Source organism: Panthera pardus, unplaced genomic scaffold (assembly GCF_024362965.1).
Source record: "Panthera pardus isolate Hobbes unplaced genomic scaffold, ASM2436296v1 HiC_scaffold_23, whole genome shotgun sequence".
NCBI lineage: Eukaryota > Metazoa > Chordata > Mammalia > Carnivora > Felidae > Panthera > Panthera pardus.
The window spans coordinates 292717-320709 of record NW_026526799.1 but is presented as its reverse complement, the minus strand read 5'-3'; the positions used below and the strand labels follow the sequence as shown (position 1 = coordinate 320709).

Sequence of the window (27993 nt, the reverse complement as noted above, 5' to 3'; positions counted from 1 at the left end):
CTCTGCGTTTAAGCATCTCAGGTGTGGAGAGAGGGAACCCAGGAATTGAATCACCCAGGGTCGTTTCGGGTGCTTATCAAGATCCGTGGTGTCCCCCCTGCACTGCCCTGTCTTTTTATTATTATTATCATTTCTTTTAACTCCTAGAAAACTTCGAGCATATGTAACAGTAGAGAGAATCATAGAATGATTCCCTATGCACCCACCACTCAGCTTCAACAACCTTCAAGGCCAATCTTGTTTCACTCTTTCCTCTCTTGAGTTATTTTGAAGCAAATCCTAGACATTTTATGATTTCACCCAGAAATGTTTCAGCGTATGTCTCTAGATGTTGATAATTACCTTAAAAATAACTATAACGAGGGGCGCCTGGGTGGTTCAGTCGGTTAAGCATCCAACTTCCGCTCAGGTCGTGATCTGGCGGTCCGTGAGTTCTAGCCCTGCGTCTGGCTCTGTGCTGATAGCTCAGAGCCTGGAGCCTCTTCAGATTCTGTGTCTTTCTCTCTCTCTCTCTGACCCTCCCCCATTCATGCTCTGTCTCTCTCTGTCTCAAAAATAAATAAACGTTAAAAAAAATTTTTAAAAATTACAATGATCACACCTTAAAGATTAAAAATAATTCCTAATGTCATCAAATATCCTGTCAATATTCAAATCTTCCTGATTGTCTCATAACTTCCTTTGCCTGATTATTCAAATCAAGATTGGAAATAACCATATTTTGTGATCAGTTGATTTTCCTTTTAAGTCTCTTTTGGTGTATAAGTCCCCCTCTCCCTCATTTTGTTTTTTATGTATATTTTTAGAGAGACTGGTTGTCCCATAGAGTTGCTTGTAGTCGGATCTTGATGATTACATTTCCACAGTGTTGTTCACTGTATTTTTGTAAATTGATAGTTAGGTCTAGAAGTCCAGTCAGATTCAGGTTGGATTTTTCCGGCAAGAGTATAGCAGGACTGGTGTGCTATGTTTCCTTGGAGGACCGTATGTCCAGCTCCTCTCTTTCTATGATGTTAGCAGCCGCTGGAGAGTAGATCCATGTGCTTGCTAGAGGTTAAAACATGGGGATATTCTATCATTTCTTCATTTATGAGCTAGAATACTTCCATAAGAAGTTACTCACCCTCATCTACTGTGTGGTAATCCTGAAGTGTAGTTTAATAAGAAAAGCACAATAGATGTTTGATTCTTTCCTGTATCGACTGGTTTTCAAAGTAATAAGTTGGTTCTCCTGGCATTCTTCACAGGTGACCAATGTGTTTTGGGTTTTATTTTTAATCTTTTTCTTTGGATATCACTATGAATTTGTAGGTTGAAACCTACCTGACACAATTCACTTCACTACAGTTATTATCCTAGTGGGTGTGAGAGGTGGTCCGTATTGGCCAGTGGGAGCCTCTTCGAATTCACTCTTCAGCCTTCTGGTAGGACCGTAGTTGTCTTTGATGACTTCCTTGCCACTTGAGTGACAAGATGCCCCGAGTTCATCTGGTACGTTTCCTGCTTCGGACCTGGTACCAGCCATTTGTCCTAGGAGCCCTGCTTTTAGGAGGCACAATCGAGGGACCAGGAGAGGGGTCTACTTTTGATTCTAAGACAGAAGCCAGAGTTTTAGGACCCAAGAGGCAGCTCACCAACAAAAGAGCCACTCCATAGTCCTCTGTTCCCTTTGTCTTTTGCCCAGGACGATGCTAAACAACATTCAGATGTTACAACACTGGCCGGCCAGCTCCTTTCCTTTTTACTCAGAAATCTGAGCGGTTTCTGAGCAGCCCCTCTGTGACGGGATGGGGTGGAGGCAGGAGACTTGGACACATTTGCAGGCGGCTCAGCACCGAGCTCTGAGGGCAGTTGCGTCAGAGGGTGTGACTTGACCGACAGTGGTCGCTTCCAATCAAACTCTCTCCCTCATGGGCGGTGGGCTTACTGTTCCATTTCTTGCTGGGAATATTGAGCACAATTTCTGGGCAAAGAGCAAATTCGCACAAGAATTCTGCGAACATTATGTGTTCTATCTCTGCCAGCTGGGTAATTTATCTTTCTGGAAAAGATACCGACAGGACTTGGAGAAATTTACATAATGAAAAAATAGATGACAGTCACAACTTTTTAATTCCATTTGTTCCACAAGAGAGGAAACTCCTCACTTACGGTGAATGAAGGGCAGGGACTTGGGGTGTTCCTGAAGTGGACTTTGGCTCGGTCTCAGAACAGTCACACTCAGCGGAAGGGGGATTTCGGGATGCCAGCATAAAAAAAAATTAGCTTCAGAAACAATGTCTGGGAAATATTTATTGACTCACGAACTCTTGCAAGGAATATAATGAAAAATGAAAACTCTGAGAAAGTTCGAGCAAAAATTCAATTCTCAAAGATACATGGAATAATGTTAACATTGGTTGTTGTTTTTTTTCTCTTCCCTAGCATCAGGAGTAGCTTCAGAAAAATACTAAGTTCCCTGGGACCATTTTAAAAAAAAATAAACCAGTGGTGTGATTCAATGCCAAGAGCACATCAGGGACCAGAGCTGTAAACCCGGCTCACTGACCTGCTGCGTGATCCTGGCCGGTCCACATCCCTCCTTGGGCCTCCGACTGCCCCTCTGTGCCATACAGAGGACAGAGGCTGGACTGGCCGCGTGGGATCCGCCACCGAGAGCCCGCGGTGTCCACCCATAAGGAAATGGTTAAGTCGACCACGATAAGCCCAATCATGGAATTCTCTCCAGCTGTTAAACAGAATGAGGTAGTCATATGTGTGCTGGTGTGGAAAGATGTCCAAGCTATGTTAAGTTTAAGAAGAAAATGAGTGATGATCTAGCTTTATGGGAAAAAATAAAAACTATATGCTTAGCCCTTTCCAGGAAAAACAAAACCCTAGATGAGACACACCAAACCGTTAATAGCAGTTACCTCGGAGGACTGGCCTTTTTTACTCATTATTTCTGTATCATTGGAATTCATTTAGAATGGGCATGTATCACTTTTGAAATTTTAAACACATTTTTCATTTAAAAAGTGAGAGAGTCGGACCCTCTACGTGTGGGTTGGAACCCGTGAATCTGAATTTTTATGAATTTTTTGTTTTCTAAGTGATTTCAGATAGAACGACTGAACCAATCTCCTGGAGTTCTCTTGCAGCTCCAAGACTTGACCCCCGCCCCCCCAAGTTCATTTGACTTGTGACCTTGGAAATAGGAAGAGAAGGACCAAACAAGAAAAGGAGACAGCAAGACAGAAGGCATAGTATTGGAAGCACGAACAATGACAGCACTGTTTCGACTCCCCGTTTCCAGCGCCCCCTTCACACAGGTGCCCCGTGTGACACACACAGCAGTCCTGGGGCAGGACAGGCATTACCGGTGTCCCCGTTTGCATGAAGACACTCAGGCTCAGAGTGGTTAAGTCGCCCAGCTGATAAATGGCGACCATTTACAACCTCAGGCTGTCTGGCCCTGGAGCCAGTGCGTTTTCCACTGCATCCGCCATCAGGGACGTGAAATATTTTCCTTACTATGGTCATCGAGGATTGCGTTTGTGGTTTAATGGTATCGATGGGAAAAGGGGGGAAAGGAGGGAGGAAGAAGGCATAGCACAACTGACGTTTACTAAGGGCTCTCTGTGTTCCAGGTCCTGTGCTAAGCGCTTTTCATAGCATCCCTTTTAATCCTACAGTAGGCAGCCAGGAAGGTACTGTTTTCACCCCCATTTTACAGACGGCCAAACTGAGGCTCAGATTAAATAACTTTGCCCTAACTGAATAAAAGTTGGTAGTGGGACTGAACCCAGGTCTATCAGCTGAAGGCAAGCCAAGAGCAGGGAGGTGGGGAGAAGGGAAAGTGGAAACGTTCCTCAGGCTCCACGGGGGCGCCTGTGTCTCGGGGCTGTCATCGCCCCACACAGCAAGGAGTCCCGGGGGCCTTCGTGCAGGAAAGCGCAGCCTTACCGCCCGGCTCAGCCGTGCCGGGACGCGAGCCAGCCTCCCTCCCTCTCGTGGTGGATTTCCTTTGCCTACGATGATAGGTATCCAGTTTCTCCAAAGGCCCCCAGCTCCGGGATCTGGTTTTAATCAGGAGCTGCAGCCGAGCCCTAGCGCGGTTGTCCTCGGTGAGGCCCAGATGGAGCCCAGCCACCTCCTCGTCCCCAGAGGTCTCCTGGGGAAAGAGCTTTGGCCTCGGGGAGTGGCCCTCTGGAGGCGCCGTTCAAGGCCCCTTCCTCTGGGCAGTGTCTCCAGCGGCTGGGCAAAGGGACGCGGACAGAAGATCCAGGGGATCCGGCCGACAGCCTCCCGTGACCAAAACGGAGGGCTCACACTCCTCTGGGATCGTCGCACTGTTGTGCTCCCCCCTGCACGTCCTCCGCCAGCCTGGAAGGGCAGCTTGGCCAGACCTGCTGCTCTGGTGGAGTCTGTCTCGGGCCGGATGACACAGACGAGGAATCACATCGGGACAGCTGTGTGGCCGTGTCTGAGGCAGAAGCCGTGAACCTGTGGGCACACGAATAACTTCTGACGTATGGCCGCCAGTTCACGGAGAAGTAGGCGTTTGAACTAGGAGATAAAGGGTAAGGAGGGTTCACGCAGTACTGGAGCGCCAGGTCAAGGGAAGTGTGGTAGACTTGGTGGCACCCCAGCAGTAGTCCACACGGCCGCCTCCACTTGAATTAGATAGAGGGGCCCCTTCTGGGCAGACACAGAAGGCATCCCGTCCCCTGACTGTGCAGTGTGCGAAGTGTGCAACTGGGCCATGACAGCTAAATTTTGTCTTCCTCTCACGTTTTCTTTTCCCCTTCTGGTTGTGGAATCCCCCCCCCCCCCTTTTTTTTAAATGAAGTGATTCTGTGTGGCTACAGTGAGGCTAACTCTTAACCCCGACCTGGGGTCAGCATTTGATCCCGTCAAAGTCAGTCAGAATACCGCATCTTCATGGGCGAGGTGACTGGTTCTGGGAAGGGCATGTGATCTAAGTTAGGCCAATTAGAACCCTCTTTGGGGCTGCAGTCCAAGCCTTCAGGAAAGAGATGCCCTCTTTTGACTTTTTTGGTTTGCCGGCTCTGTGTGTTAGTTAAGCCTGGAGCTTTCGAGCCGTCGGGTGTTACTTTTGGGGAGACGCTGTCTGAGAATGAAGCCAACACAGAAAAATACACAGCTGAGAAACTGAGAGAAAGAGAGAATTCTGGTATTGTTTGATACTCTTTAAACTAGCTCCTAGAACATTCCAGTTACAAGAACCAGTAATTTCTCTTTTTTGTTTAATCTAGTTTGAGTTTTTATGCCTACAATCAGAAGAACTAACCATTATGGAAAGCTTTGCTGGGATTCAAGCCAGTGGACCCAGAGCCTTTAGTGCTTTGAAAACCCAAACCAAGAAAGCTCTGGCTGGGGGCCTCGAGGCTTTCTACGTTGAGAGCCGGGGATGAGAACATAGGGGTGGGGACCGGATGGGGCTCCACTCACAGCCCTGCCCAGGTGGCGACTCCCTGTGCGCTCACTGCCGCCCCAGAGCCAGGGGAGGGGGGCAGGCAGCTGGGACGTGGGCTGGCTTCTCCACCCACGATGGGGCTGAGCCTCAGCTGAGGGGCTGGTGTCTGAGCTTGGGGCGCAGCAGGGCCCCGGTGTCTGGGGAGGACCAGGGGCAGACAGCTGCCTAGTGAGTCAGCAGGAAGACGGTGTTTGGTGAGCTCCTGGGAAATCTGATGCTCTCGTTTCGTGTAAGGCAGTCCACTCTCATGCCCCGGGGCCTTTGTATGTGCCCATCCCTCCGCCTGGGACACCTTCCCCGCTTTGTCATCTGACAGACCTCTAGTCTGCCTTCGAAATTCAGCTTGAGGGACACCTGGGGCAGTGTGAAACCGCGGGTGCAAACTGCCAGCCTCCTCCCGTCAGGAGGCGTGCGTATGTCCTCATGCCTTGGTCGGGTTGGTCTTCTGACACTGACTTTGACCGCTCCTAAGTGTGCGAGGTGATGCTGTGTCTCCTGAGGCTAAGTCCGTAAAGGCCATGCGGCAACCACCGTGCTCACTCGGGGCACTTGTTCTGGAGTCCCGGAGACGCTATGTCCGAAGCCTGAGACCATGCTGAGGAGCCCACACGGGGCCCTGTGGTTGACACTTGCAGCCGGGCCCACTCTTCACACAGCCTCATCTTGCCCAGACATCACAGAGCAGGGTGGGCACAGCCCCACGGCGCCCGGTCCGGATTCCTAAGCCACAGAATCTGCAAGCACACGGAGGCTGCTCTGGAGCAAGAGGTGACTGGAACTTGAGCCTTGACTCGTCCAGGAAAACTTCAGTGTGTTTTCCTCGGTTTTTCTTCTCTCCCCGGAGTTCCTCACGCGTTGCTCTGGCAGAGCCTTGACCACATCAGCTGCAATTGTTTCATTACGTGCCTGTCTCTTCTGCTGGACCGCGAAGTCCCAAGGAGGTCAGGGACCAGGGGATAGGAGGTAGGCACGTGTGTCCGTCTCCATGCCCGGGGGCTGCACTTAGGAAGCACTAGCAGAGGGAGAGGGAGACAGGGTGGCTTGGGGAAGCTCTGTGCAGGCCCCGCCGACCCAGGCAGCAGGACACACGCAGGCAGGGGAGCGCTACGGGACCCTACCGGCACCTAGAGGTGACACTCTGTACTGGGGGTCACGGTGAGGCCCACGGCAGGATAACCTGAAGCCAGCGAGGTAAGCGCCAGCCGCAGGCTCCCGTCTGCACGACCGTGGGCGGCATCAGCCCCACGGGGGTGGAGTGGCCTCCGGCATGTGGTGAGGAGAGATCTGGGGCCAGGAGCCCTGCCTGGGTCATCTCCTGGACTCCCCTTAGAAACAAAGGCATGAGGGGCACCATTCGGTCGTGGATCTGGTTGTCGTGATCCTGCAGGGCACCCAGTGACTGGACTGCTGAGCAGAGGCTGTGCCAACAGCTCATCTGCCGACAGACTGGAGAGCCCCGCCTCGAAGGAGCTGCAGGCTCAGGCCCAGGGAGCTTGTCAGTTTCTTCTCTCCGGACGCGCACTCGGAATTTAGCCGGAAAGGAGTCCCGTGAACGTGGTAGCGGACGGTTCACCCCACTGCGCACCTGCCTTGAGTTCGGAGGGAGCTGGCCAGGCAGGTCTCCACCCGGATCTCGAGACAGAAGGGCTGGCCCCGCGGAGCCCACGTCCCAGGCCGGCCCTGGCCAGACACGTGGGCGCCCTCATTGGAGCCTTGAGTGGCCGGTGAGGTTTCAGGACGGGGACACTTGAAGACGAGGAAGAGGGGACTCGTATTTGAGCCAGAAGCTGTTTTACAGTTGTCGACACTTAACCCTCATTGCAACTGATGAGATATTCGCGGTCCTGCCTTGTAGCCAACCAAGCTGCGGTGGACGGGGTTTCAGTAAGGGGTGCTGCAGTCCATTTGGGGTCCCCTGCGGGGCGGGGGGGGGGTGGGCAGTGTGGATGGGCAGAGACCCCTGGGCCGGTGGCCCTGCTGCTCCTGTCCCCCAGTGAGAGACCTGGGTGAGCCTGACTCTGTGGCGCTCCCAGAGCCCATCCGGTAAACAAGGGTTTCAGGTGGACCTTCCACTGCCCCCCATGCGGAGTGGTGAATACAGAGCGTGTCTGCGGGCCACCCGAGGCTCTGGGCTGCGAGCAGGTCTCTGTGAAACGGGCTGTGAGATGGTGGGGCAGGATGCGTCCCCTCCAGCTCGTGCTCCCCGCTCTGCCCTCACCCAGCCCGGCAGGGAGAGGGGCGGTTTGAGGAGGACACTGGCGGAAGAGGCCACAAGAACTGCTGCGCTGTCCCCCGGGGGCCGTTACGGGAAGTGTGGGGGGAGATTTAGCGGGCGGGATATTTTCCAGTGAGAAAATACAACAGCCTTGCCCTTTCCAGTGGACCCACTGTGAATGTCAGGCAAGCATCTTGCTTCAAATAGGCCGTATGTGCTCATGGTGCAAAATTTAAAAGCCCCAAGGGGTCCCTAACATAAACTAGGTCTCCCTCCAGATCCCTGACTCCTGGAAGCAAGCCCTGTTAGCACCTCTTATGTGGCCCCGGGGAGGTTCTTTGCATTTCCTGAAGACACTTGTCATGCCGCAAGGTCGGTCGGTCGTGCTGCCTCCCAGCTGCACTCCGTGCCCCCTCCTGCTCTTCTCCATACCCCAAGAGGCCGGTCCTTACAGGCCCCCGTTTCCCAGGGTCCTGGGGCAGCCGCTTGGGCTTGGGCTCGGGCTCAGCGGAGGCAAGGCACAGCGGGAGGTCTGGGGTAGGGGGGAAAAGCCCTCACTTCCCCTTCTCTCCGCGTTGGGTGGCCTCTCCACCCGCAGCTGTGTGTCCTCCAGGGATGGGGGACGGCTCTGCAGCCCCTCAGCTCTGCCAGCAGCCTCGTTCTGCTTTGTCCTCCGTTTAGGGTACAGCGGCTTCCTCTGTGGCCCGTGCCAGGGCTGCCCCTCACCCCCGGCTTGCCTCCTCAACTCTGGTACCACTTGCCCAACCCAGTTTCCTGAATTAAATTCTCTCAGCCCGAAAAACCTTGAATGGAATCTGTTTTTCTAATCAGACCGATTCCCCCTTTCTTAAAGCTCCCGGTTAACTGCGAACTCTCACAGATTCACCTAAGTATTTCCCTTTTTTTCCACCCAAATTGTGACTTTTAAACATGGTTCTGCATCTTCCTTCTGTGCTTATTGATGCACCTTGTGGGGTTGTTGTTACTTTTTTGTATCAACATAGACAGAGCTCCCTGTGTTTTTTAATGGCCACATAGGGTTCCTTTTGTTTGAGCAGTCCCCATGATGAACATGGAGACTTTTTCTAGGTGTTGCTATTAAAAATAACTTCTGGGTGAACATCCTTGGGCACAAGTCATGTCATCCGTGCGGAGGTCTCTCCTCAGGACACATATCTAGGAGTAGAAGTGCTGAGTGGGCACATTTGGGATTTTGACAGATGCCAGCTTAGCTTGCCCCGCAGAAAAACCGTGTGCACGCACAGCCCCCCCAGGCGACGTGCCAGCCCGAGCAGGCCTGCGTTGAGAGATTTGTGAGCCCCTGGTGTGTAAGTGTCTCGAATACTTGTCACGTGAAATCAGTACATGGAGAAGTGCCACGGGCGGCTCTGCCACCGACAGCCTGGATAGCCTCGACCAAAGTCCCTTGGATTCCATGATCTTGGAGACCCTCCCCCTCCTACCACCTGGGATCACGGCTTCCACGCCTGGCAGAGCATCAGAATCATTGGGAGAGCTTTAAAGATGACGGACCCTGGACTCCATCCAGGGATTCAGCTGCAGTAGGCCCAGGGTGGGAGCTGTGGTGACTGTGAGCCACCACCCTGAGCCACGGCAGGGACAAGTGACTCTCCCCCAGCTGCTGGGAGGTGCGGTGCGCCGCCGTTGGCCCAATATGGGAAATAGCTCTGCTGGAGAGAGCAGCCCTGCCCAAGGTCATGTCCCTTTCCTGGGCTGATTGCACCCACTAACCAGCCCACATGGGGTGGACCCCATTACGCCAAGGGGACCTGGCCCCCCTATGCCAACTCGGGACAGCTCAGAATGGCACATGGGGTCAGGGAGGCCTCCGCGGAGCTCAGTCTTCGCCCTCTGCCCAACCCTGATTCCCTCCTGGCTCTTCCACGAGTACTGATCCCAAAGGCACTTCCCTGCACTCCATCGTAGAGCAGGCTACCCTGTGACGAGGCCCCGGAACCTGTAGTTCAAAACTACAAATCCCTCTGCGCCCGCCCGGGGGGCATGACCTGTCACTTCCGCCCGCTGTGAAGGTTACTGTGGGTGTCTGAGATCTTCACGTTGTTACTTTCTTGGTGTTATAGACACCTTCTCAGAATGTTCGTAAATATGTGAAATATATGGGTTATGGATGAAATCATTATTTTGAATTTTTTTTTTTCAACGTTTTTTATTTATTTTTGGGACAGAGAGAGACAGAGCATGAACGGGGGAGGGGCAGAGAGAGAGGGAGACACAGAATCGGAAACAGGCTCCAGGCTCCGAGCCATCAGCCCAGAGCCTGACGCGGGGCTCGAACTCACGGACTGCGAGATCGTGACCTGGCTGAAGTCGGACGCTTAACCGACTGCGCCACCCAGGCGCCCCAAAATCATTATTTTGAAATACGGTTATCGGCATTATTTTTTTAATTGCAATGTGGTATCTCTTTATTAGCCCATCAGCTGAGGTCCGGCAGCGCGTCTGACAGCTACCATCGTGGTGAAGCCGCAAAGAGCAGAAGCCGTATCTTAAGGTACCTACAGCAACTGTAGCATGATACGAACCCTCAGTGATTTCTGTGGGGACAGAACCCAGGGCTGCTAGTGCGGCTGGCTTGTTGGCCGCGTTCATAATGAAGGGAAATGCTCAATTCGTCTAGAGGTTCAGGGAGATAAAGGCGTCCTTGTTTGTTGTGATCTAAGTCCACACCCCCCCCCCCAAAATTCTGTCTGCGAATCCCTGCTCCTGTCAGTGACCTCCAGGAAGCCAGTGGGTCCCTTGGCCTTGTGGATCCCTTGGTCTAGCATGTGTCTTTCCGTAAATCTCCAGGTGGGTTCTGCTGCTGGCCTGAGGGCAGGTTTACAAACAAGGAGTGGGCGGGATGTCCAGGGGCCTCTGGGGAGCAAGTGGAGCCTAGGGCACCGCTGAGCAGCACAGACGGAGCCCATGTTTCCCAGTTACACCCAAGTGAGGCACCGTATTGTTTTCCAGATCATCCAGAGGGAATGCCTGTTCCTCCTGCTGGGGGTTGAGCCTCCTGTACTTCTGGCTCTGATGCTCCATGAAAGGCCGGCTATTTCCCGCCCTGGGGGGACGGCCCTCAGTCTAGGCCCACAGCAAAGGCACTGGCTGTAAATTAAGGGCAGAATCCATTCAGGGTGTGCTAACTCCTTCACTCCTCTAAGTACTTGATCCTGATCGTGGCCTGTCTGCCCTGAGCTGTAACTCAGAAGCTGTGTAATTAGGGGGTGGGAGTATTTGCTGAGTGTCTTCACAAGGGACAGAAGAGGCAGAGTCCTGAGGGTGGCTGCAGGTGCCCTTGCTGGCTGAAGCGCATGCCCATCCCCCCAGGGCCACCTTGCTCTGAGCAGTGTCATGAGAAGGACATGTCTCCCTCCAGCCCCATCACCTACTAGGCAGTGACACTAGGAAATCATTCACGTCTTTCAGCCTCGGTGTTCTCACTTTAAAAAAAATTTTTTTTTACCCTTTATTTACTTTTGAGAGACACACAGACAGGGTGTGAGCGGGGGAGGGGCAGAGAGAGAGGCAGACACAGAATCCGAAGCAGGCTCCAGGCTCCCAGCTGTCAGCACAGAGCCTGACATGGGGTCCAAACCCACGAACTGTGAGATCATGACCTGAGCCGAAGTCGGAGGCTCAACTGACTGAGCCCTTCAGGCGCCCCCTCAGTGTTCTCACTTCCACAACAGGACAACAGTGCGCTGTGGCCCGTCTCACAGGGTTGTTGTGGGGCCTGAGTGAGAGCAGGTGAACACTGGCCTCTCGTGAAGTGAATTCACACAGACGGGAGGATACAGATGCTTCTGGGAAAGCAGGGCCACGGTGTACGGATGCGCATGTTGTCAGTGTTCAAAGGGATCTGGCCTCCCGACCCCACTCGCCGGTGTCCAGCCTCCGTCGAGCCATTCCGCTTGGCACAGGGCTGCGGAAAGCGTGCCTTTTTATAGTGTGCACGGTGTCCCTGCCTGCCCTTGCAAACAGGCCACGTTCAGCCGGAGGGTGGGAAATGAGCCTTCTGTTCTGTAATGGGCTCTCATAGCTCTTAGACCATAATGGGGACATGACTGCGACCATCTCATTCCTATTATCCACAGAGATGACTTTTCAAAAACAGCAGATGGGTATTTTTTCTTTCTAACAGCTTACTGCATGGTGAGTGCAGCTGCAGCCCAGAGGGCAGACTGTCTGCCAGTGAAGCGGCCGTGGCCTGGCTGCGTGGCAGAGGGATGTCCACACTTGCCCTGTGGTACGCTTCCAGGCTTGAAGTCTTTCTCCTGACTCCGTGGGTCCTGAATATCCTGCTATTTTCAGCACAAAAACCCTGGTCTCTCTGACACCCGACACGGAGGACAGTCACCCAGCGTAGTTACTGGGACGTGGGGGTTGGGGTAGATAGCGGTAAGCTCTCCGCAGGGGCCGATGCCTCGGAGCCCACGTCTTCTGCACCAAATGGGCGTCCTTCAGACTCAACCCCCTTGAAATCCACCGCAGTTTGGAGACCAGCAGAGGCAGGGCTGGAGAAGGCGTCAGCAGGGGAGGCCCCTTCTTCAGCTCCACCCCCGGAGCCAGAGGCCAGGCCGGGGCCTAGAGGGGGCCTTCTCCCCAACGTGGGACACACAGCTCAGCCCCCCACCCCCACCAGGCACTCCTTTCCAAGCCGTCCTGGTGCAGGGCATGTGGTTCAGAGTACCAGTGCTGGGGTCAGGGTGGATCGGGGTTCGCCACCCCGTCCCTCCAGGAGCTCTGGTCCCATCTCATCGGCTGTAAGATGAGGTGACAACCACGCCTCCTTCCAGGGCTGGCATAGGACTGCCTGGCTGGGTGCAGGAGAACCCACAGTGCCCAGCTGCCACACCGCGCGTGCTCAGGCTGGGGTGGCGTTAGTGACAAGCCCACCTGCTCCTGGAGGCCTTTGCCTTTGTGGGTTTTGGATGGAGACCCAGCGGGGACACCTGGTTACTAGTCTTTGTGGGTTTTGGGATCCAGTGGGGACACCTGGTTACTAGTCTTTGTGGGTTTTGGGATCCAGCGGGGACACCTGGTTACTAGTCTTTGTGGGTTTTGGGACCCAGCGGGGACACCTGGTTACTAGTCTTTGTGGGTTTTGGGACCCAGCGGGGACACCTGGTTACTAGTCTTTGTGGGTTTTGGGATCCAGCGGGGACACCTGGTTACTAGTCTTTGTGGGTTTTGGGACCCAGCGGGGACACCTGGTTACTAGTCTTTGTGGGTTTTGGGACCCAGCGGGGACACCTGGTTAACAGTCTTTGTGGGTTTTGGGACCCAGCGGGGACACCTGGTTACTAGTCTTTGTGGGTTTTGGGACCCAGCGGGGACACCTGGTTAATAGTCTTTGTGGGTTTTGGGACCCAGCGGGGACACCTGGTTAACAGTCTTTGTGGGTTTTGGGACCCAGCGGGGACACCTGGTTAATAGTCTTTGTGGGTAAGAGGCTGCAGTTTCTCCTTGGGGTCAGCCTCTTCCTTTGTGAGTTGCTGGGGCACATGTGGGTGGCCTGGGTTGGGCCCTGCTATCCCTGGGCCTCTTCTGCCTCTGGGTTCATTTTTTCACACCTGCACTTCTCTGGCCCCTCAGCAAGTACTTACTGAGCCCCTACCACACCAGGCCCTGCGCTGGGCAAGGAGACAGCACAGAACAAGAGGATATGGTCTGTGCCCACAAGGGCCCGGTCAGGGCCCCCTCGAAGGCCACATGTCCTCTCTCAATCGAGCCTCTGGGCAGGCCCAGCTGTGGACACCCCAGGCAGGTTGCCAACAAGTAGGAGTTCAGCTCTGTGCCAGGCCCAGTGCTGGGTGCTGGGGCTGCACAGGCAGGGCCCCCGCCCGGGAGATGGGGGGTGGGGTAGGTACACCCTGCTGAGGGAGCCCCGAGGAATCATGCCTCACCCAGGTGGGCTGAGCCCTGAAGAAGGGGTGGTTTTCCAGGGGAAGCCTGAGGGCGGTCCAGGCAGAAGGAACAGCAGACCCAAGGGGCTGGAGGTGTCCAGGCTGCGTGCGGGGGGATCCAGAGAGCAGTGAACAGAGATGGGCAGAGAACCTTCAAGGGCCTGTGCTGCGAATTTGGACTTTATCCTGGAAACTGTGAGGCTCAGAGACATTGAAGGAGTGTCAGGTGACCAGTGTTACATTTTGGGATGGTCACTCTGGCTGCAGCGTGGAGGGGGTGGAGGCAGGGTTAGGGGAAGGGCGGAGACGGGGAGCCACAGACCAAGGAGGGTGGTGGGGGGTGGGGAGGAAGAGGAGGTCAGGACCTGGGGGTGGGTGGATGCAGTGGGGGGGGGGGGGGGGGCGGGGTGCCCCCAGGATGCTGGCTGGACCACAGGGCGGTCGGGGCCCCTGGCAGGTGATGGGGGCACAGGACCCCAGGCCGGGGGACCAGCGGGCCGCAGAGGAGCTGGCTGTGTGGCGTTGGCAGCCGACTGGTAAAGTGGAAACATCAGGTTTAGGAACGATACTGGGAATGACAAGGACAGAGGACTGAGGCAGGACACCACTTCGGAAGCCTGTGTTCTTCCCGTTGGAGGGTGGTGCATGCTCATGGTACAAACCGTGCCTGGTGTTTCAGGGCCCGCCTGGTTGGCAAGGAGACTATTCACTTACCAATTATTTATTGAGGATTTGCTATGTGCCGGGCCTGACGCTAGGTCATTCTTTCATTTTCCCTGCAATTTTATTGAGGCATAATTTCCATATCATAAGATTTGTCCACTTCAGGAATACAATTCAGTGGTTTTTAATATATTGAGTTATAGAACCATCGCCTTTGGGGACACTTCTGTGACCCCAAAGGGCGAGGTTGCTCCTAATCCCCAGTCCCACCGCTAGCCCGGGCAAGCACTGGTCTGTCGTGTCTCTGCGGTGAAGCCCGGCTTCACTGTGCCCCTCTAATCACCCAGTCTGGGTGGTTCCTCACAGTGCGAGCCCTCTTGTCCCTCAGGGCCACTCACGCTCTGCGCACCCCTAGCAACCCCTGGCCCTTCAACAGCCCGGTGCCAACGCCCAACACCCACCTGCTCTCACTGCCAACCAGTGCCAACGTCTGAAGCCAGCACCCCAAATCCACATCCGTCCCATCACCCCATCACCAGCAGCTCCTCCGAGAACCAGCCAGGCCTTTGCTACCAGGTGCTGCTCTAAATGCCTGGTAGTTGCAGCTCTGTCCCACCTACGCGTCTCCGTCCTCCCAACCCTCACCACCACCAGCACCCAGGAGCCAAAGGAGCACGGGTCACGCGCTCTCTCTGCTGAAGAAGAATCGGGGCAGACCCCCACGTGCAGGCGGGCCCAAGAGAGAGAAGCGACCACCTCCCTTTCTCCCAGAGCCGCCCTCTCCCCCAGTAATCACACTTCAGTCTTGTGACCCCAGATGTCCAGCGGGCCCTCAGTGTCACCAAGTAAACGTTTCCCTGCGGCCCTAGGACATCTGCAGCTCCCTGGACGCCCGTCACACGTTCCTTCCTCCCGACCCCCCCCCAGCGTCTTCTCCCACAGGCGCTCCTGCCCCCGAGATGAGCCGCCTCCTGGCTCCCGTCCCGCCGTCCCGCAACTGTCCGCTCTCATCCTGCACTACCATTTCCCATCTCGGCCGGGCTGCTCTCCTCGACGCCACATCAAGCCATTTGTCTCCCCTCTCCCAGCAAAACGTCCCCAGAGCTCATCTAGATTTGATGTCCCCGCTCTTGTGTTTTACCGCCCACTCCGTCCTGGACCAGCTGCAGCGTTCTGAATCGGTGCCGTAACCAGATGCCCAAACTGTGGCCTCCGTGGGGCCGAAGGCCAGCTTTCTCAAAGACTCAGCAGTGGCTGTGCCACCGCCGTCGTCAGTCTTATCCCTGCAGCCCCCAAACACCCTCCGTGTGCCGATGTGCTGATGACCACCTTTGCAGAACTCCAGTCCAAGAACTCCGGACCCTACCCACCTTCCTAAATGATGTTCGTCTTGCCTACTGAAGCGGCATCTCCAACTTGCAGAAATACCGATTACAGAAATACTGCTAAATCTCCTTCAGCCTGCCCGGCCCTGACCCTCCTCCTTCACGGGTCACCGGTGGCTCCAACAACAGAGCTCCGCTTCTGCCCGCGCATTCGTGTCCGCTCCCTCTCTTACCTCCCCTCTGACCCCCTCCCTGCCTCCATCGTCCGGCCTCTGGGAGACCACAGCCTCCTCCCCAAAGCTGCTGTCCTTCCTCCGCGTGGCGGCCAGAGTGAGCCTTGGAAAAGACCCCTCTTCAGGAGACACGAGCGTTCACTGGTTTCCTGCTTCGCTTGGAATAAAACCCCACCACCCCACCACGCCAGCCCCCTGCTTCTCCTTGGAATTCCTTCCTGGGGCCTTCAGGACCTGCCTCCTCACTCACTCATGTCACTCCTCCAGGAAGCCCTCTCTGACCACTGCCACACCTCTCTGCTCACTCTGGAAGTTCCTAGTGTGCAGTTTTAAGCCCCGCTGGGACCCAGGCTCCTTGAGGGCAAGCCCTCCGATTTGGTTTGTACTTTTCAACCCCCAGCACCTAGAACAATGCCCAGCACACAGAGCTCAACCGTTGTTTGCCGACGGGCTCCTGAATTAATGGAGCAAGTTTATCAGTGAAGGATACGTTTGTGAGCACTGGGCACCCTCCCCAGCACAGCCAGACCTGCCCGTGGTCTCTTGACAGTTCCAAAAAAAATTCTCGAATGCTGCCCTCCCCATCAGTCAACCTCAGGAGCTGGTCCTGTTTAACTCCCTTCTCTGCTAGCCTGCCACAGGCTGAGAGACGAACACCTCCCTCGTCCCCATTCGTCCCCTGCGATGTCAGACCTGCAGGAGTGGGAAGGGCTTGTGTGCTAACTCATCTCTGCAGGGAGACGTAAAATTTGCCCATAAATAAAACCTTCTATCGTTCAGCTCGAACGTTAAATTTCATCGGTCTGTAGCGTGTGTTTCATTATAGCAGACACCGACGCGTCCTTAAAATCGGAATTCTGGAACGCTGCCCTGGCTTGCAGAATTCCCACAAGGAGACTCCAGCGCGGCCTTGGAGACAGGCTCTGGACCTCACCTTCCAAAGTGGTCCTGGCAGCCACGTTTTTACTTCACGTGGCACTTCGTGCTGATTGAATAAGTGCCATCAGACGCTCTCATCTGCATCCAGCTGCTTTCAGTCTGCAGGCTGGAAGCCAGTCCCGCAGCCAAAGCAGCTGGAATTGGGTCCACAGTAAGTACCTGCAAGCCCGACAGACCTCCTCCGTGAGGTTGGAGGGCTCAGGAGAGCTGTTTCCCACAACCCCCCCCCCCCCCACCAGCTGGCTCCTTGCCTCCCTTCCCTCCCTTCCCTCCCTCCTTTGTTCTTGGCTGTACTCCAGAGATCACTTCTCAAAGGTTAAAATCTGCATAGCAATCACCTGGGACCTTGTTAAACTGCACTTCTAATTCAATAGGTCTGGGGTTCTGGGGGCGGGGGGGGGGGGATGCTGATTTGTGGTCCCGGGACCACACCTCGAGTAACTGCAGAACTGCCCTGTCCAACACGACAGCCACTAGCTACTGGTGGGTATTTAAATTAAATTAGGGGCACCAGGATGGCTCAGCCAAGTTAAGCGTCTGACTCTCGATTTGGGCTCCTGTCCTGATCTCTCAGTGAGTTCGAGCCGCACATCGGGCTCTGCGCTGACAGCTCGGAGCCTGGAGCCTGCTTCGGATTCTGTGTCTCCCTCTCTGCCCCTCCCCTGCTCTCGCTCTGTCTCTCTCAAAATAATTAAGTAAACTTAACATTTTTAAATACATTAAATGAAATAAAAAATTCCGTTCCTCAGTAGCACTGGCCACATTTCCAGGGCTCAGCAGCCACGTGTGGCCAGGGTCTGTGGCAGAGGGAACATGGGTCCAGAACATCATCCCAGGAAGCTTCGTGGAGCGCTGCTGTCCAGGGTGAAGGTGTGGGAATCTAACCCCCGAAGTGTGGTGTGTTCGGTCCCAGCTCCCCTGCAGTGGTCGAGGGCAGACAAAACTCTGCGAGGCAGCAAATGCTTGAGGACCATGTGTGTTCTGTGCAGGTGGAGTCCTCGGTCTTGCGCGGGTTTATTCCTCTTCCGCGAGGCCAGGCTCACTGCTGTATGTGCATCTTGCTGAGTTGTGCCGGTGGGAAGTGTGGGAGGCAAGGGGGGGGGGAAGCAGTGTGTGGGGATGCGACCGCCTTCCCCTCCCCCTCTCTTTTGCTAGGGGGTCTGGAAATATGGAGGGGAGCTCGCAGGCCCTTTGTCTGCTGCTTCCACTGCTCTGACCATCTTAATTCCCGAGGAGGTGGGGAGAAGGGAAATTCTTCTTCAGAGTTGATTCTGCACACATTGGACAAATAAAGCAGAGAACCCCGGCCCCCTCCTCCCCACGAACCCTGCACAGCACAAAGAGCTCCGGCAGGGGAAGGAGGGAGGGTGGGGAGGTTTTCCAAGAATGCCTTTCATGTGGACCCGGAGCTGTCGTTTTCCCGGCAGTTCTGTGAACCAGGACCCGGGGCGATTTCCCAACGTGCAGTTGGCGAACGTGGGGCCGGCTGTAGCAATCACGGGGAGAGGCACGGAACCCGCACGGAGCCCAGGGCCCAGGAAGCTCCCTCCTGGCCGCCTCAGAGCTCAGGGCCCCTCCCTGTCCGGCTGAGCAGTGAGGGGCTGGCCTGAGGCTGCAGACTGGCAGCCTCCTTTCTCGGGCGGGCGGAGACTCTGCAGACACATTGGCACAAGAGCCTGATGTCTGTGGATTCCCGTGCAAGGTCCATGCCGTCTGTTCCCCACAGTAAGGTTAACCCTTCCACTAACCAGTAGGTATGCAGCTGGTGCCCACGTCAGAAGAGCCTGACTCTGGCCCTTACCACTCTCAAAGCCCTGTGGCTTTGAGCAAGGCTCCTCTCCTCTCTGGGCCTCAGTTGACTGCCAAAGGAGGATCATGCCTATTTTTCAGGGTGGTTCAGCGTTTGGTACACAGTAGCAGGTGCCCGATGAACGTCAGTCCCCCGGCTCCATACTTGTAAGGCAGTGGTGCTGACAGTGTGCAGAGGGGGACAGACATTCACATGAAAAAGTATGAAATGACCACTGTGACAGAGGAAACAAGGAGAGCTTTGGAGAATAATGAGAATCTGTCCTGGGGCTGATGAGTCAGGGAGGGCCCACTTCCCCAAGGGATGTGCTGACTGGGCTGAGAAGTTAACCAGGCAAACGCAGGAGGAGGGAAGACCAGCTAAGCTGAGGGAACAGCGTGTGCAAAGATCCTGTGGCAGGACAGTACTTGGCAGTCCACGGGGGCAGAGGAAGGACCAGGGTGGCTGAATGGCAGAGTCAGGGGCACAGAGAAGGAAGGGAGATGAGGGGAGACTGTGTGTCTGCCCCCGATGCCCCTGTGCTACATGGTGGAGGCCAACGCTCAATGCCCCTGCCTCTGGGAGTTCACACCTACTGAAACAGGGTGGTAACTGTCAAAGTTCCCTTCCAATATTCCTTGATGTGTCACATGTGTCCTTGCGTCTGTGGCCGTGCCCTGTAAGAAATAAATATGGCTGGGGCTCCTGGGGGGCTCAGTCGGTTAAGCGTCCAACCTCAGCTCAGGTCATGATCTCACAGTTCTTGGGTTCAAGCCCCGCGTCAGGCTCTGCACTGACGGCTTGGAGCCTGGAGCCTGCTTCCAATTCTGTGTCTCCCTGTCTCTGCCCCTCCCCTGCTCACGCTCTCTCCCTCTCAAACATAAACATTAAAAAAAGAAAAAGAAAAAAGGAATGAAGGTGGCATCCAAGTCATCCCGTTGGAATTTCTAAAACCACTGAGCTGACACACACAGCCCATCTGCAGGGAGCTGAGGGTCCCGGGGAGGTCCAGGGATGGTGACGGGAGAATGAATGAATCCCGCCTGCGCGGAAATGCCCCTTTTCTGCAAATGATCTGCTCTCTCCAGACTGGCCACTGGCCTCTTGCACGAGAAGTGGAATGTCCATAAAAGTCATGCCCGTTTCCTTCTGACTGCACAAAGGGTTTGCATCAGGCGACCTGAGTTCTCTGCTGCCTTCATTCCTTCCAGATGAGAGCGTACGACAGGCCGGGCTGGGTCAGCGAGCAGGGTGTTGATGCCCGCAGCCGTTCTGACGGGGCCTTACCCACGGGAATGGCTCAATCCAGGAACTGGAAACCCTTGACTGGGGAAGAGGAAGCCACGTGCCCAGTCGTGGGTCCATCTTTGTTCTTCACCCCTGGACGGTGACGCACTTTCCTGGCACGTCTCATGGCCAGGATGAGTGGCCCGATGGTGGTGACTGTGGTGGGAGCAGCAGCATAGCAGGAAGTAGCACGTAAGTACTGGGTGGCTGTTTCAACAGGAATGACCCTTAGTGTACCAACTCTTCATTAATCTACAGCCGAACTAAATTTCACTGAGGAGCCTCCTTCTGGCAGGCGATGGAAGCGTAATCTCGGTCAGTTTGGGATCTCCCGTCCCTGTGTTGTCCGACCGCACCGAAGCAGAGGAAGCGTCTGGAGAGCCACGGGGCTGGGGTGCAACACGCAGTGTGGCCCTCAGGGCGGTCGAGGGTCCGCGTGGGCATCATCTCCGTGGCAGCCTGGCCTTGGCAACACGGCGGGAAGCAGGGTGGGGAGGAGAGCGGGTCCTGAAGCCAGGCTGCCTGGGTTCGGCTCCCAGCGTCCCCTTCCTGGCCCTGGGACCTTGAGCGAGTAAGTTAGCCTCCTACAGGCTCAGTTTCCTCGTCTGTAAGAGGGTTAGCAGTCGCGTCTGCCCGACCGGGCTGCTGCGAGGGCTCGACGAGCCGCTGCGCGTGCAGTGCTTCGGGACAAATGCTGCGTGTGACCCACACTCACTCCTCTGTGTGCCCGGGTTTGATGGGGTCACCCCCACCTGCACCCTTTCCCAGCGGCCTGGCCTTTCGGTTCCCAGACGCCAGGTCCTGTTCAGGTCACCTGTAGGCACGCGGGACAGTGGGGCGGTGGCCGCAGAGAGTGTGGGGAAGGCTCTCCCGGACCCCAGTCGGGACGCACCCAGTCCCTGCTGGGCACTTGACCTGGAAGGGGCAGAGCACGGGCTCCCGTCCGTGGGCCCCCAGTGCCCAGTTTTCATTTCCCTCTGCCCCCCACCCACCCCGCTGCCGTGATGTCTTTTCTCCTCGGGGGAGCTGAGACCACCCCTCAGTCACCCCCCCGGGGTCTCGCCCTCTTTGTCCCCAGGGCTCTGGTGCGTCATCTCTCCCCTGGAGCAGCACAGGACACATCCTGTCCGCGGTGGAACGGAGTGGGGGTCGAGGGGCAGAAGGAAATGTCGGGAACGGGGGACACGGGGACCCAGTTAAGATGTCTGATGTTCTCCCCGCACGCTGTCGCGCCACCTTGCTGAGGATTCGACCCCAGGGTGGGGGCCTGGTCACGGGAATAGAGGTATGAGGGCTACAGCCCCCACCCACCCCGCCCACCCCAGAGACACCGGCAGAGCCCTCTGGGTCAGAGGCAGGGGCACCTGAGAACCCCCACGGTGTGTCAGGAAGCATGCTCTCAGGCTTAGCCAGCTGCTCCAGCCAAGCACTGCCCGCAGGTGCACCCGGCACCCTAGGCCCTCGGCCAGACGCTGATGGCGGCATTGAATGTGCTTCCTGCTAAGCAGCCTAATCAAGCTGTTTCTGGTCACACAATGGGACTCAGCCCTGGCGGAAAGGCCAGCTTCATATATCCTTCTGGAGCCAGTTTCCATGGAGACCCCCTGCTCTTCCTTTCCATTCCAGCCATGTGGTTCTCCTCACTGCGCCTTGAACACACCATGCTCGCAAGCACCCCGGGGCCTTTGCACTCCCTAGTCCTTCTGTGCAGACGGCCCTTCCCCCAGGTACCTGCATGGCTCCACGTCTACCTCCTTCAGGTCTTGGCTCACTTGTCATCTTAGCAGTGAGGCCTTCCCCGATCTCCTGTTTTAAACTGTCTCCTCTCCCTTCCTTAGGGTGAGGGTTGAGGTCCCCCAAGAGCAGGGACTTTGTCTTGTTCACTGCTCTACGAATGCAGGACCTCGCAGGGGCTTTCTGCCTTCTTTGCGTTGTAAACCCGAAGCAAGAAAGCCCAGAGAACTTAAGCGACTTGCCCAAGACCACACAGCTATTAAGAAAAGGAGAATCTGTCCTGGTTAATTCGTATCGAACTTGTTCCTTGATCACATCCTGTTCCCTCGCATTGTCACTACCTATCCTTCCCTCCTTTTGATCTCCAGCTGCAGAAACCTCCACCCTTCCAGGCACCCTGGGGCTTCTGGGGAGGACCCTTGGTACCCTCACCGGGAGGGACGAGCCCCTGCTTGGTGCTCCGTACCTTGGGGGGGCACTTAGCAAAGACCCTCACAGTTGTGTGCTGGGCCTTGTGTGGCCCCAGGGCGGAGGCTGTGTTTCCCATCCGTGAGCACCAGCCTGCAGGAGGGAGTAGGAGCACGACAGCCCTCCTCAGCCTCAGCCCTCCCACGTGCCCCCCCCCCACCAGATACCCATTTCTATCCAGAACTTGAGGGCAGGAGGAGGGGCTCGGAGCCAGGACAGAGGGAACAGAGGGAAGGAACAGAGGATGACATTTGCCAACCTCTCTAGGTTGTCTTTCTTTATGGGCGGGATTCTTTGAACCCCCCACAGACCTCTTCTGTGTTTGCAGGAGCTGTTTGGTGTTTCTTTCTAGAAGGGATGGTGGGATGCTGTCTACACCCATTTCAAGTTCATTTCTGGTCCTGTGAGCAAGCTGTTAACTAGTCCTCCCGGGATGGATCCCCTCTTCTGCCCCACAGTCCCCACCCACAATGGGAGGGTCAGGCCCAAGTCAAACTCTCCACCCTGTAGCCGGGAGGCTGGCAGGTGCACCAGAGGGCAGACCCCAGCGGGGCAGGATGGGGAGAGGCCTCAGGCCTCCCAGCCCCAGAACAATTCAAGCCCCCGCTGACAGCCCAGATAGGGGAAGAAAACCCGCTGGGCCCTCCAGCTTGGATTTCACATAATGAGCCTTTGGAATCCGGGAAGTGATTAAAAGCCCACTGGGGAGGGACCACCTACCGGTTCTGGAAGGCGTGGCTGCTCTGACTTCGTGGGGCTCACCAGGAAGCTGCACTTAGAAGAGAAAGAGGAAAAGCACAGATTCCGAAATAGCCCAGTTCAGAAGTGTAGGGCCAGAGAGTTGTGTGATGGAGACGGGGCAGGAACAGTGGCCCTGGGGTGAGATGGGTCAGGCCGGGGAGTCGTGTGATGGAGACTCGGTGGCCCTGGGGTGAGACCTGTTGGGCCCTTACGGGGGCAGGCGGGAAGGGGGGCGGGGAGGGCAGGGACTCAGGGGCCTCCACAGGCCGCAGCAGCCCCGCTGTGCTTACTGAGTCAATCAGGTGTCTGCTCTAAAACCAGAGGGCTGTAGAGAACCTGAGCGTCACAGTCAAGCTGTCTCTTACTGGTGCGACCACCAGGGCAGAGAAAGGGAGGGTGGGCTGCCTGGTGTCACACAGGCTGGGGGGGACTCGGCCAGGCCTAGGTCTCAGGCCCCCTGCCACCCCCTCAGATTAGAGTGACGAGAGAACTAAGCCAGCCTGGAACCCCACGCGCTCACTCCCCATCTCAAGAGCTGAGCCATCCGAAGCCCCTTGCTGGGTGTTGGGTCAGGTGGGGGTAACCGGTAAGAGCCCTAAGTGCGGTCACTGTCCTGGGGCCATTACCTCTCACCCCCTAGACTAGTCCTAGGAACCGTGTTCTTTATTTTGCAGGTGAGGCAACTGTGGCTCAGAGACGTTAAGTCACTTGCCCAAAGTAACAAAGCTAGAAAGCAGTGGAGCTGTGATCTGTACCCAGGCCAGCCAGACACCCAAGCCTCAGCCCTCCCAGCGTGCGGGGCTCGGGGAAGGTGATGCGGGACAGTTGAGGCAGGAGTTGTCGTACAAGGTTAGGAGGAACTTTGGGAACTCTAGCAAGGATGGGAGAATATTGCGTCTTTGAGGCAAAGCTTCCTCTTAGTCACAGAAGTATGGCCACCAGGCCCTCAGGCGGTCCCTTCATCTTGCTGGGCAGGGCCCTGAAAAGCCTGCTCCTTTCTGCTCAAACTATACAAACAGAGTCTCCGGGCAGGAAGACCCAGTTTGTAAAACAGAAAGCTTCTCAGAGATGGGGCTCCAGAGGAAGGTCCGAGGGATTGCCCCTGGGTTTGTCAGGGGAGGCGAAGGAGTTCGGGGCAGCTGGCGACAAGGTGCCAGCCTGGGGCGTCCAGGGGGCCCTGGCCAGCGTGAGGCTCAAGGAACGGGCGGGCTGGGGCCGGAGTCCAGCGGGGCCTTGGGCCGGGGCCAGAAGCCAATCGTGCTAAACAAAGCATTACACAACCGGCTCACTAACTGCCTCAGTCGAGTGGGTCAAACTAATTCCTTCCAGCTCGGGAGCTCTACTTGGGGGCGGCAGGAGCGGGCAGGCCCCTGAGTTCCGGGACCCTGTGTCCATGTGGGTTTAATTAGTTCCATGGCCACTGCCTCCCTCGGGTATAGCCGTGCATGCCAGGCGCCCGGCAGCTGCCTGGTGCCCTTAGAGGAACCAGGAAAAGAGGAGGGTCCCCCAGGGCAGTGGGCCAGCATGCAGGCAGGACTGGACTGCTCGCCCAGGGCAGCCATGGCCGGGAGTCTGGGGCCAGCAGAGCGGTGACACAGATCCGAAGACCCGAGCGGGAGGTGTGTGGTGGGCCCGGGTCAGGACCAGGAGAGGCTGCGCGTGGGAAAAGGAGGCCAGCAACTTTCAGGGTGTGAGGCAAGTCAAGCCAGAGTGTAAGGGACACAAGGGTGTGTTTGGCCAAATTTGGGGCCCTGCCAGCATCACAGACGACGGAACAGAGGCTCCCGGCAGGACTGAACCATGGCAGGTAGTTGAGACTGGAGGCCTCTGGGAAAAGTCACAGAGCTCGGCGAATCCCAGTACCGGCTCCACAGCATTAGTAAAAATGCAGATTCCCTGGCCCCACCTGAGGCTTACAGAATGAGAAATTCTGAGGGTGGGACCCAGCGATACGTGTTTCACACAGACCAGCAGGTGATGCTGACATGCGATAACGTTGGAGAACCGACGGACGATTCACAGTGTGGGCCACAGACCAGCAACGTCAGACCACCCGAGAGCTTGTTGGAAATGCAGGATCCCAGGCCTGGCCCCAGACCTACTGAATCAGACTCTGCAGTTTGACAAGACCTCAGGGCGTTTGCATGTGCCTTCTGGTCGGACAAGGCCCGCCCCTGAGCTCTGGCCCTGGGCTTCCTTGGTCTGAGCGTGACTGGGTCTGAGAGACAGGAACACGAGGATGAACGAGAAGGAGACCATGCCTCTCCAGACGCAGGCGAGAGCTGTCCTCGGATCTTCATGAATCCAGTTCACTCCCAGAAAGGGTCACCAAACCGCCCCCCCCCCCCCCCACCACCAACAACAACCAAAAACCCTGATGGCTTCTGAGCCTGCAAAGATGCCCAATGCAGACGCTGTGCAGAAAGCAGGTCGCGGTAAGACAAACAGCCCAACGGGTGCTACTCCCCTTCCACGGGGCCAGCTGGGCCGGCTGGGGGGGCTGCTCTCAGCCCTCACCACGGGGTGATTTAAGGGGGCGCTGGGCAGGCCGGAGTGCCCCCTGCGGAGACGCTCATGAGGAGACAAAGCTGCAGAGACGGGCGGCCCGACCCGTCGTCAGGTGTGCCCAGGGTGACCCAGGGTCCCATTCAGCAGAACAGCGGAGATGAATTACAGGAGAGGTGTCCCAGCAGATAGGAACGTCTCACCCTCACGACACCAGAGGGAATCTCTTTCGTCCCCATCCCCCTCCAAGCTGGGGATTCTACCAGACTGGCCTTTCCACCCCCTTTAACAGGGGCCTCGGATTGGTATTTGTCTGTGAGGGTCGATATGTGCGGGGCTCCGGGCTGAGTGCCCCGTATGTGCGTTTTCATTGAATTCATCCCACAATTCCTTTAGGTAGGTACTGCCGTTTTAGGTTTCCACTAATATTTTGGTATTTACTGAACACTGATAGATATTTACTATTCTACAGGTGGAAAAAGTAAGGCTAGAAGCGGGTGGCTCTCCAAAGTCAGCTGAGGGGAAGGAAGAGGCCGCCATCGACGCCAGGCTCTCCGGCCGGCGTTACACCTTTGCTACTCAGAGTACGGGACCAGCCGCCTCAGCATCATTTGAGAGCTTGCTGTGCAGAAATCTCTGGCTTCACCCAGATTTACAAACTCAGACTCTGCATCTTAACAAGGCCTGCAGGATTGGTACGCACACCACGGGCCGCGGGTTCCCCCTCACGTGAGGAACACAGCTGATCTGAGTCGGAGGCCCTTCTCGGGTCCTTTCCGGGAAGCAGGGTGTGAGGACCCCAGTGGCAGTCACCAGCTTCCACCGCGACACAAGACAGCGAGAGAGAGAGAGGAAGGGAAGTGTGTGCCCTTGCAATGGCCGTCTTCACGGACGGGTCGGCCCTGTCTTCCCAAGGTGAAGTACCACCCGCGCTTTCTCTGCAGACTCCGGAGAACAGGGTCCCGCAGGCGCCCCTGGACTACAGTGGCAAGAAGGTACTTCTGAGTTTCTGTCTCCCTGGGGCCCAGCAACCTCTCGTGGGTGACGGTAATCCTGCCCGCTCCCTCGTGGGCGTGCGTTTAGGACCATCAGGGTGGGAAGCAGTTTGCCGGCTCAGAGCGGGACACAGCGTAGGATGCGATCCTCGAGTCACGTAGGCCAGGTGCCTGATGCCTCCGCCCTGCGAGGTCACCTCATGTCGCCCCTCGCTGGGAGGCCCCATCGGGGTCCCCCCCGCCACCGCCATGTTTTCTGCTCCTTCTACTCAGACACTAACCTGAGGGCCTCATGGGCCTGCTGTCCTGCCTTGCGATACAAGTACCCGCATACGGTTCTGCCCTTTCTAATAGGACAGGGTACTTCCCAGGCCTTATGTCCCTCGTGGGCACTGAATCACAGCCTGATTCTAAAGGGACCTGAGAGGGCAGGGTTACCTGTGTTTAAGTGTTCAGGGTCCCCAGGGCTTAGGCCCAACTCCACGATTTATTAGCTATGTGGTTCTGCGTGAGCCGCTTAACTGTGACTCCGTTTCCCCGTTTGCAAAGCGGGGATAACGGTAGTCCCTAACTGACAGGATCCCTGGGAATAGTAAATAAAAACATGTTAAATATTTTGTACCAGCATCTACATTAGCTGACATACATTAGCTGTTATTAAACCGTGTTTCAAAGCCGCTAAGATACATCAATTGTGAGACGTATCCTTGATTTCGGAGATGTTAAAATGGTATTCATTCCACAGAAAAAGGGTTCCAAAGCCAAAGATGTTTGGGAAATACCGAGGGTCTTTCCTGCAAGGTGGCTCAGAACCCTTAAATGCTACCTTTGATGGGGCCTCCAGGGCCATATGGGTGTCCATGTTCAGGGTCTCCCGGGCGTGGGCAACGGAGCCCTTTTGCCGTGGAGCATGCTGAGCCTCTGTGGACACGGTTTAGGAATGCCAGTCAAGTCCAAAGCTCCAATTCACAGATGGCGAGACTGAGGCCCAGAGCCGGAGGAGACTTCCTGAAGTTACCCAGCTGGTTAAGTGGGGGAGACTAGGCCACTGAACAGCCAGACTGGAGCCTCCCCCACTGAGCCACACTGCCCCCCACCTAACCTGCCGCCTACAGCACTTGATAGTTTGCAAGGTCCTGCCCCGACACCAACCTCAGGAGGCATCTGGCCCCCAGCCAGATCCTGGACCAGGGGTGGAACCAGCCCCAACCTTTGTGACTCTGGGGTGGGGGGCAGTGAGCCAGGAAGGTCTGAAAGACCCAGGGCAGGAGGCTGTCCCGAAACAGGGCCAAGCCTGGCTTCTTCCCAGTGGGCTGGGATGCAGGCCGTCGCCCACCTGCCCTCCCCCATAGGCAGCGCCACGTAGAGGACGGCAGACCCCCGGGGTTCACTGTTACTCCGTCGCCAAGGCAACCCGCAGGGACCTGCTGGGCAGGCTGCGGACCACAGTTATGGAATCCGCCGGAAACTGCTTTCATCGCAGCGGTCGATGTGACCGCTTTGCTTTAAGAGCACTTTGTGTTTCACTGGCTAAGGTGAATTACTATGAGGGCTCGTTAAACAATTCGTCGACTTTTAACCTGAGTGTGATGTTCGAGGTCACACGTGGCTGTTCTCGTGGACCCATTGACTCTCAGCCTCTTCCTCTCTGAGACGTGCGATGCGCGATGCCTGTCCCCATGCTTGGCCT

The 27993-nt window shown here is 56.2% G+C and overlaps 1 long non-coding RNA gene across 1 annotated transcript in view; it reads left to right on the top strand.

Moving 5' to 3' along the window:
• Nucleotides 1-26989, top strand: part of LOC109273593 (uncharacterized) — a 28969-nt gene extending 1980 nt beyond the window's left edge. Inside the window, exons 2-4 of the long non-coding RNA XR_002083149.2 lie at nt 10149-10227; nt 15376-16935; nt 25781-26989. This is a non-coding gene — a long non-coding RNA (uncharacterized LOC109273593). The remainder of the gene's footprint in view (nt 1-10148; nt 10228-15375; nt 16936-25780) is intronic.
• The last annotated feature ends 1004 nt before the right edge of the window (nt 26990-27993 follow it).